This window comes from Typha angustifolia, chromosome 13, assembly GCF_048772165.1.
Source record: "Typha angustifolia cultivar Huaian chromosome 13, ASM4877216v1, whole genome shotgun sequence".
NCBI lineage: Eukaryota > Viridiplantae > Streptophyta > Magnoliopsida > Poales > Typhaceae > Typha > Typha angustifolia.
The window spans coordinates 7,547,126-7,556,886 of record NC_133251.1 but is presented as its reverse complement, the minus strand read 5'-3'; the positions used below and the strand labels follow the sequence as shown (position 1 = coordinate 7,556,886).

The following is a 9,761-nucleotide window of genomic DNA, read 5'->3' as shown; positions in this document are numbered from 1 at the left end:
TCAATGAGACGATTGTCGAAAATTTTACTAATGGCTTAGCTTCTAATTTTATGGTCGTTGATGAGTATTTCCCAAGTCATTTTTGTGCCCTCCCTACCCGCCTCTTCTATTGTCCAATCGTTTGTCGTGGTTGGGCTCGAGGTGTCAAAACCCTAGGCATTCCCATCCTTGGGTTAGACCTACGGTGAGATCCATTCGTTACAATCCCCTAACCTTGTGTCCGTTCCTATTTCCATTGCTCCCTATCCTATATCATCTTCTACTTTCTTCTCTCTCAGTGAGTCAACCTGGTCACATTTTGGCTACGGCTGGGGACGATAGATCAGTTGGTTTCCCCATCTCTTCGTCATTTCGCTTTCTCTGCTTGACACGGGTAGGGGCTCTGAGCATGAGGAGATGATGGCCTTAGCTTGCAAGGCTCTTGAGCTAGCTAAGGAGAGAGCGTTCAATGCCTCAATCGACATCCTTGAAGAGCTTGAAGATACTAATCATATAGTTTCCCTGGACATGTTTCCTTCCGATACTGAAAGCTTCAAACCCTTTCTTCCATGGCTAAGGTGGCTTCCCTCCTCAAACTGCAGAGAACTAAGAAGAAAAACCAAGATGAGGACGGTTTAGCTAGCAATGAACAATCTATAGAAAGTAATACCTCAGCTGCTGGTGTGCTAGAGGAACCTGTGGCCATTGTGTCTTAATGCGTATCCTTTCATGGAATATCAAAGGCCTCTCTAAAAGGGAGGCCAAGTTCAATTTTAAAACTAGTTAATTTATATTTACTAGATATCTTTGTTCTACTAGTAACTCTTTCTGTTTCGAACTCTACAATGGTATTTCTTCGTACCGTGAGTTCGGAATGAAAGGGGGCCTTAGTGTCGGGTACAGGTGCTTCTGGCGGCATTCTTCTTTGTTGGAGAGCGGTCAGCTTTAAGGTTTCCATTGTTGACACCTCAAACCAAGATATCCATTCTATAATCTCAGGCCAAGGTATGATACATTTTCTTCTAAAAGTTATTTATGCGAGTACCAATGCCTAGCTTAGAAATTGGCTCTAGCATAAGTTATTTTTTGGTTAATTTGCCTCGCATTCTTATTGGTGATTTTAATTGTATCTTAAACCCAGAAGATAAGCTGGGTGGAACGCCTTTCTCTCTTTCCATTTTGGTCTCGACCTTTAGAAATTTAATAACTCAATCTGATCTCTTTGATGCTAGTTATAGTGCTCGTCTTATTCCTAGTGTAATAATAGACATGGGTCGGGTTGTGTTCTGGTTAGATTAGATAGGACTTTAAGTGCTATTCTTGGGGTTCTGTTGAACACCTCTTGTGTATCGCATATGATCATGTTCTTATTTGCTTACTTTAGGCCAATTTAGAAAATTTGGGAAAATGCCCTTTTGTTTTGAGTGGTTCTGTTGCGAGTATCATGAAGTGCATGATTTAATTGCTAACAGTTGATCTTCAACACATGACTTTAAACTCCCTCCAACCCAAAACTTAATTTCTACACTTAACTCTGTCTGAAGATCAGTATCTAGGTGGAACAAGACCTACTTTGGGTGTCTTGAGGTTAAGCTAGATAGATTAAAGAATGAAATTGCAGAATTGGAAGGATGGGAGAGAGGGCATGTTAACTCATTCTGATGGTCAAACATTGAGCATTTTGAATCGTTAGTGTACGGCTTTATCGAGACAAATTAACATTAAATGGTATAGCAAGGCTAGAATTAACTAGATTGTCCACAGGGATAAGAACACAAAAGTTTTTTCACCTATCTACAAAAATTAAAAGATAAAAGAATTTTATTGGAAAGAAATCCTTATTGATGATGGTGTTACTATTCTTGTTTTGCTATTCATGAGGCTTTTATTAGTTTCTATAATGAACTCTAGCATAAGGACTTTGAGCCTCTAAAGGGCTTGGATCACTGGCCGAGATTCTCAGTTATTTGTCCCCTTTGTGCAATGATGAACTACTTAGGCACTTCACTATTGTGGAGATGAGAATGGTTATGTGGTCCATGTCGGCTGCAAAATCTCAACCTGGACAACTTTCAAGTAGAATTTTACAAGAATTATTGAGAATTATTGGGATATTTTTAATAACCCAGATTTAAAAATAATAAAATAATAATATATAAATTAAATTTAAGAAAAAGAGACAAAAAGAAAGAGAGATAAAAAAATTTGTGAGCTCGTGCCATACAGATTGCGCGTGTGTTGTGGGCACCACGCATGCCCCTAATCGCTGGCCCGGCCAACTTGGCCGGGCCAGCTGGTACGGCAGGCCTCACCACCGCTGCACCCACTGCCTTCTCTCTCTCTCAAAATCTCTCCTCTCTCTCTCATAATCTCTCTCTCATTCTTTCCTCTCCCTTTTGTTGGCGGTAACAATCTGATTCCAAAAAGTCACAAAAAAATCCGATCAATTTAAATTAAATAAACTTACAACAGTGGACGTCGGTCTCCCAGGATACAACGACTGCCTTGCACTGGAAAGGAGCAGCTTTCTAATGCCTTGATTAAACCTGAACCATGCTGTACTCTCTCTCGAATGAAGATTTAAATTTAAAGACTCGACTCTAGAAGGAATGAACCAAGTTTCCCTCTCTGATGTTATGTCTAATTATGCAGACTGACAGCCTATTTATAGAAGTAAACAGGCTTGACGAAAAGATGCAAAATGTCACCGAATGGATGCACCATTTCGGGTCTAAAACTAATTAATAGTTACATTGTGAAGGGATGCATCATTTCGGGTTGGGTTCAACTAACTAAGTGACTAATTAACTGTTTATCGAAGGGACACACCACTTCGATCCCGAATCAAACCAGATTTGAACCCGTATCAAGCAAAAAATTAAAATTGGACTTGACCCGTGCGTGCGTGCGAACCGAACCGAGCCGAGACGGGCCGGGCGGCGCGCGTGTGTGTGAGTTAAGTTGCATAGTAACCTTTACCCACAAAATAGGTACCCCTTTTGGGGCCCAAAGCCCATAAGAAGTTTGTTACTTATATACCATACTAACATTTCTCAAATATCCAATATGGTACTAAACTTACTTTTCTTTATTTCCCATTGCCATGATACTCACTTTAGAGCATTTTCATTCACTTCTCTTCATGGATTTGACTAAGTGAATATATGACAATAAAGTACACTTTGAGCTAAATTAATTCCACCATTAAACCATTATTAATAATATGTGGGTCCCACTTAAATCTTAGCTCAAATTCATGAAATTACCAACACCTTTCTCTCTCTCATGGATGTCTCGCCACCGAAACCCAACGCCAGTGAGCTCTCCCTCTCTCTCTCTCTCTCTCTCTCTCTCTCTCTCTCTCTCTGCTCGTAGGCTTGGGCTCGTCGGAGTTGAGTCTCCGGCGAGAGGTCGGCCACTGGTTGGCTAGTAGCGGCCGGTGCCCTCCCCGTCGGCCCGGGTCCACACACTCATCCCTTCTTCTATTTTTTTTTTCTCTTCTCTTCTTATTTTCTTTTTTTCTTCCTCTTTCTTCTTCTTCTTCCTCAGCTTTTCCCCCTTCTGCAACATTGCTGGGCCATAGACACTATAGCAAGGGGTTGCTCCTTTTTAATTTTTTTACATTAATTATATGATTTATTTTATAAAATTTAGGTAAATTAGTTTATTTAGATGGTAGATTATTTTAATAATTTACACTCACTAGTATAAGTATTAGCTTAGTATTTTTAGTATAATAATTTATTAATTATAATTATAAATACTTGCATATGAATTTATTTATAGTTTAGCCATTGTTTATTAGATTAATACATGTAATCATATTGATAACAATCTTATATTTTATATATTTAGTTTTATTAAAAATAATTAAATTATTTAAATTTTTATTAATGTTTATGTATATTTATACATGCATATATTTAATATATATATAAGTATATAATGTATTTCTAGCACCTTATTATTATTATTATATATTATTTTCTATATAATAAAATGCTGAACTCGAATAATTATTTTTATATTAATGGATAATGATTATTATATGTATAATTAATAACTAGTTAAGTAAAAGTAGTAATTGCCAAATAATTGAATTGTACTTAGTTATTTTATATACATGTATTTTAATTATATTATTGTATATCTAATTCTTTTATGGTTTTATACCAAAAAGGATTAATTACTATATGCCTAATATATAATTAGAATAAGGTTGTCATAAGTATATATATATAATATAAATCTAGTTATGTAACAAAATCTAATAAATTATTATATTTTATACTAATGAATTCTAAATGGGATAAATGACTAATTTCATACTAAAACATTTTTAAATTTTGAACTTCTTTATTTGAGACCCCTTGTACTTTGCTAGCGATGAGTTAACACTTTGTTGACGGATGTGGTGGATATGTGATTTATGTCTTATGATCATATGTGAGTAATCTTATCTTTTAGATGCCTTTATTAAATTAGGATATATTATCTAATTATATATATGTATGTTTTGGTCTCTAGTATGATTATATGATCTTATCTAGAGATAATTTTAGTCGAGCATATTTTATCATGCATTTGATTATACTAATCTGTGATATGAGTATGCTGATGACATATAGAGATGATTAAAGATAATTTTACTATTATAACTTTATGTTGAGATGATCCTTAGCATGAGTATGCATATGATAGACTAGTAGGGATATGCATGTGTTAGATATATAGTTGGAGACTGCATTACTTTATTTTCTTCTTGACTTTCTTACCACCTAAATTCTTGATATGCATGACTTGTTATAGTACTAGATATATGCATATGATCTATTATATAGAAGTAAATGCATAGATATCATTGATAGGAAAGTTAATAGAAAAAGCATGCGGCTACTCGAGTAGGCGCTAGGGTTAAGGGTGTTTGGAGTGATGATTATGATTACTGATATGCGATATCTCGTGGCCCACGTCTGAGATCAGTTGAGTCTTGTGCGGCAATTGGACACCTACCGTTCGCTAGGGCATGTATGGCGAGTTACCCTCATGTGATTTCTATTAACTGGTGGGGTATCCGATCTGGATGAATTTTGATACACCCTTAGCGTATGGTAGGGTATGATTATGACTGAGATACCCTTAGCATATGACAGGGTAAACTTTGAGCCTACGGGTATGATGTTGAGACTGGATATTGGGTGTTGATTGTGTATAGTAGTTTAGTATGATGATATTATACCGAGATATTAGTGATGGCGGTGATATTGAGAAATGCATATAATTTTATTATTATTGGATATACCTGATTTTCAAGTGGTCATTATGCATCATATGTGAGTGTATTTGATATTATAACATGATTATGATCGGCATACATCATATGTATCATATTTCAGAGAGAATTTTGATGATAGTATGACATGGAAATTATTTATTCATTGTCGAGAATTATATACTTTTATTAGTTATAACATGATATCTACCTTTCATTTATGTATTGTTGAGGACACATTCATATACTCATTCATAACATGATGCTCTTTTTGATTTATATTATCCTGTAAATAATTACTCTCTATTTGACATCACTAATTTAGGGTAAAATCTATTCATTGAGCCTTTTGTTTATAATTTTCTTTATTTCTTTTCTAACCCCTCAGATATTATGGTATGTGATAGCGAATTGAGATATCCTAAGGAGATATTTTAGAGTAAAGATGAGGCGAGCTATAGACGCGAGATGATATAAAAAATAGTTTATCTAGATATTGAGTTATACCATTATTTGATATTTGTACTCTATTGTATAAATGATGATTTGTATAATACAAGTCGGATTATAGTGTAATCATATATTAGTGATTTTAATTATATTTTGATGGTTTGTCGTGGCTTATATGGGCCTTGCCAAATTATGTAGCTGTCTAGTATGATTAATCTCTAAGATAGATTATGTTGAGTACATGTGTATCTATGCGTGATGGGCCTCACTCGAGACAATGTCTTATCTCGTGTAGCGCGCGTGGGCGTGCACGTGCCCATGCTAGGTGGCGGTGTTACAATATTGTTACAAATGATCTATTAGCTTCTCTTATTTATTTTCAGAACTCTTCTATCTTTTAGTTTAGTGGTGTAATATACCTATTTTTTATTCCAAAATGTGATAATCCGACTAGTGTTATAGACTATAGACCTATTTCACACTGCAATTGTAAATTATTGGATCTTAGCCAAGCTTTTAGCTAATAGATTAAAGTCCTCTCTACCTGAATTAATCAGCTCTAAGCAAATAACTTTTGTAGCTAGGAGACACATTCATGATAATATCACTATGGCTCATGAAATTACAAATTTAACCGTCCCTCCTTCCAGTGGAAATCTGTCTAAGCATGTCGGTCCACTTAAGTCCTCAAAATGCAATAATGATTTTATTATGATTAAAGTAGATTTGGAGAAGGCCTATGATCCTCCTAATTAGGAGGTCATCCCAATGCTATGTGCATAATGGGTTTTCTTGATATCTTTGTGGGTTGGATTAGAGCATGTATTATTTCTCCCTCCTTTGCTACTTTAATTTATGGTTTTCCCACTGATTGGTTCAAGAGAGAGAGATATGCAGTATGGAGATCCTTTCATTATGGTTGCAGAGAATTTTACTCGTTTTATGAATATTGTAATGCCAGCATCTCCCATCAGATGTATGCGATGACCTCTTAATTGTGATTAAGGCGAGTACTTTAGTCTATAATTTTTTTATGAATATCTTTGATAAGTATGATCGAGTCACTGATTTAAAGATTAATGGGTCTCGGTCGGACATCTATTTTCTTGATAAATTGTCTAGAATCTTGCAAGCTAATATCACCTAGATCCTTAAGATTAAAAGAGAGTGTGTTTCCCTTTAAGTATCTCGGGTCTAAGATTTTTCTTAATCAGTTGCTTATGTGTTTCCTTTTAAGTATCTCGGGTCTAAGATTTTTCTTAATTGGTTGCTTATTAGGGATCATGAAGATTTTTTGGCTAGAGTTAATAGTAAATTATCTGGCTGAAAAGGAATTATCCTTAGGCAGGTAGAATTACTTTAATTAATTCTATCATAAACTCTATGCTCGTACATCTTATGTCCTCTGTCTAGATGCCTCTCACTGTGGCTGATCATATAGCTAAGATGTCGAGAAAATTTTTGTGGGACAACAACTAGTCTCGGCATAGCCTCCACTTAATTGGCTGGGATCATAGACGCCATCTTCATTACCATCTACAAACCGATTCACAACCGCCACCAACACCACTATTAGTTTGTCATCCAGATTAGACCTCGATATCATCCAAATCTGAGAAGAGTTTGAATATTAGAAACCTAGATATAGAAGTTAAGAAACTATTCCAATTAGTTTTGAAATTTTTTAGCATTCAAAGAATATTCAACGAATATTCTGCCTCAACTGTGTAGAACTGTCCACGATACAAATTGATCCCAAGTTAGTTCGTATCAATTTGGTATAAATCGATATGAACCGACTTGGGGTTGATTTGAATCATGAACAGTTCTGCAAAGTTAAGGGAGAATATTTACTAAATATTTTTTTGATATCTAAAAATTACGAAACTGGTTGAAATAGCTCCATAACTTTTAGATCGAGGTTTTGATATTCAGACCCCCTTTCAGATTTGGATAATATCGAGGTCTAATCTAGATGACAAACCGATATTAGTGTTGGTAGCGGTTGTGGATTGGCTTGTAGATGGTAATGGAGATGGCGTTGATGGTAAATGATGATGATGGTGGTTAGGTAAATTGATTGTTCAGTGAAGAAGGGGAGATGTAGGCTTGCCCTAGCTAGGGGGATCGGTGGACGAGGGAGATTAGAAGCTATATGATACCGTTTCGATAGGAGAGGCAGTGTTGGTTGTTAAAGAGGGAGGAGGGAGATTGAGAATGCGGCCAAGTTGAGAGGGGAGATACTAGTATGCAAGACAAAAGCCAATTAATCTTTCACTCATGCATACCCTAGATAGAAGCCATAAGGTCTTATTTATAGAGATTAAATTTAAATAGTTCTAAACAATTTAACTAAACCAATATTCTTTATCTATCTCGGATTATTCGTTTTTTCGCATATAGATTCCAAATATGGAGAAATGGTGAATACCAAAGTTGTAGATCTGAATGTTGGAGATCTTATCTAACTAGTTTGATATTATTCGGACGTCTGTGGAATATCCTACGAATATTTTTCTAAAACTTCGCAGAGTTGGATTTAGCTAATTAAATAAAATCCTAACATATTAAAACTCCAACTAAACCAAATAAGCAGATAAAATAACTAGACTCAATCTATTGAGCCCAATGTCCTCTTGATGTGATTCGAGCTAACCTGGTTCGCATCACTTTCTTAGAAAATGTGGTTGTATAGAGGCATAATCCCGATAGTCACATATCTTCTCATCTAATATAAGATCTTTCATGTTATTCCTACGACCTTGATACGATTCAGATTTCGCCGATGTCGTCTTGGGCATGGGTACACTTTAGGGGTGTCTTTGATTCTTGTTTTAATATTTAATTCTTAAAACAATAAATTTTTTGTATGTCGCGTTCGAACGTGGGTGGAGTGCGCTCAAACGCGGTTGTGAATGCCTGCATCACGTTCACACATCCAGAGAGTGCACATTATGCATTCCAACACGCTGCGAACGCTTGCATCGCGTTTGCAAATCCAAAGAAGTGGAAAATAGGTGCATTCGAACGTGCTGCGAACGCTTGCATCGCGTTCGCAAATCCAGAGAAGAGGGAAATAGGTGCATTCAAACGCGATCGGGCGCGTTGAAACGCGGTTGGCGACAATGTACTGTTTAAGATTATTTTTTTATTGTTTGATTAGCCTATGAAGGATGTGGATGGCAACCATGGAGTCATTATTGATGAATTGAGTATTTTGTCTTGTCTCCTTCGTCTTCTTTTCTCCCGTTCTCTCGATCCCCGGCGACGCCGCTTCTAACCTCCTTCGACCGGCCAATCACCCTAGTCCTTTAGGGGCGGCCCACTCCTCCCTCTTCTTCCAATCTATCCAACACTTGCCCTAACCCTTCCATCAACCATAACCCTTTTACCACCACTTATTCATCAGTGTGACCCCATTAACGCCGGTCCACTACCATCCACCATCATCTAGGATCTCGTGCCTCCATCCACGGATCTTAAGACAAACCCCCTGACATTTGTCCACAACTTCATTGACAAGAGGCTCCTTAGAAAGATTGGGCTTGAGTCGAAACCCACGGAAGAGTTCGACGTGACAATTGGAGACAGCACCACAGTGCAGGCAGATTTTGTGGAGGTGTGGAGTTGAAGGTGCAAGGCCAATTTTTTACATTGGATCTTTATCCGTTGACTTTACGAGGTGCCGATATTGTTTTGGGGACTCAATGGCTTTGAAACTTAGGGCCCGTGACATTTGATTTTACAAGCCTCACATTGACATTTTGGAGGAATGACATCTCCATGGATTTCATCGAGGGGCTATCAGAGGTTCGAGGACAATCAGTGGTGTTCGTTGTGGTGGATAGATTGAGCAAATATGCTCATTTCATAGCATTGACGCACCCGTTTTCAGTGAAAAAGGTTGCTGAAATTTTTGTTCAGGAAGTGGCGCGTTTGCATGGGATGCCTAGGACGATCGTGTCAAACTAGGATCGCATCTTTATCAGTGAGTTTTAGTCCGAGTTCTTCATATTGCAAGGGACTCAAATCAACCTTAGTTCAGCTTATTACCCCGAGA

At 36.8% G+C, this 9,761-nt stretch overlaps 1 long non-coding RNA gene across 2 annotated transcripts; it reads left to right on the top strand.

Moving 5' to 3' along the window:
- On the top strand, positions 1 to 5,832 carry LOC140774346 (uncharacterized). 2 transcript variants are annotated; one of them, XR_012106582.1, is made up of 3 exons: positions 1 to 184; positions 279 to 984; positions 5,640 to 5,832. It is a non-coding gene; the product is annotated as an uncharacterized lncRNA (long non-coding RNA). The 2 variants fall into 2 exon arrangements; XR_012106581.1 differs by having other exon boundaries at positions 1 to 984.
- The last annotated feature ends 3,929 nt before the right edge of the window (positions 5,833 to 9,761 follow it).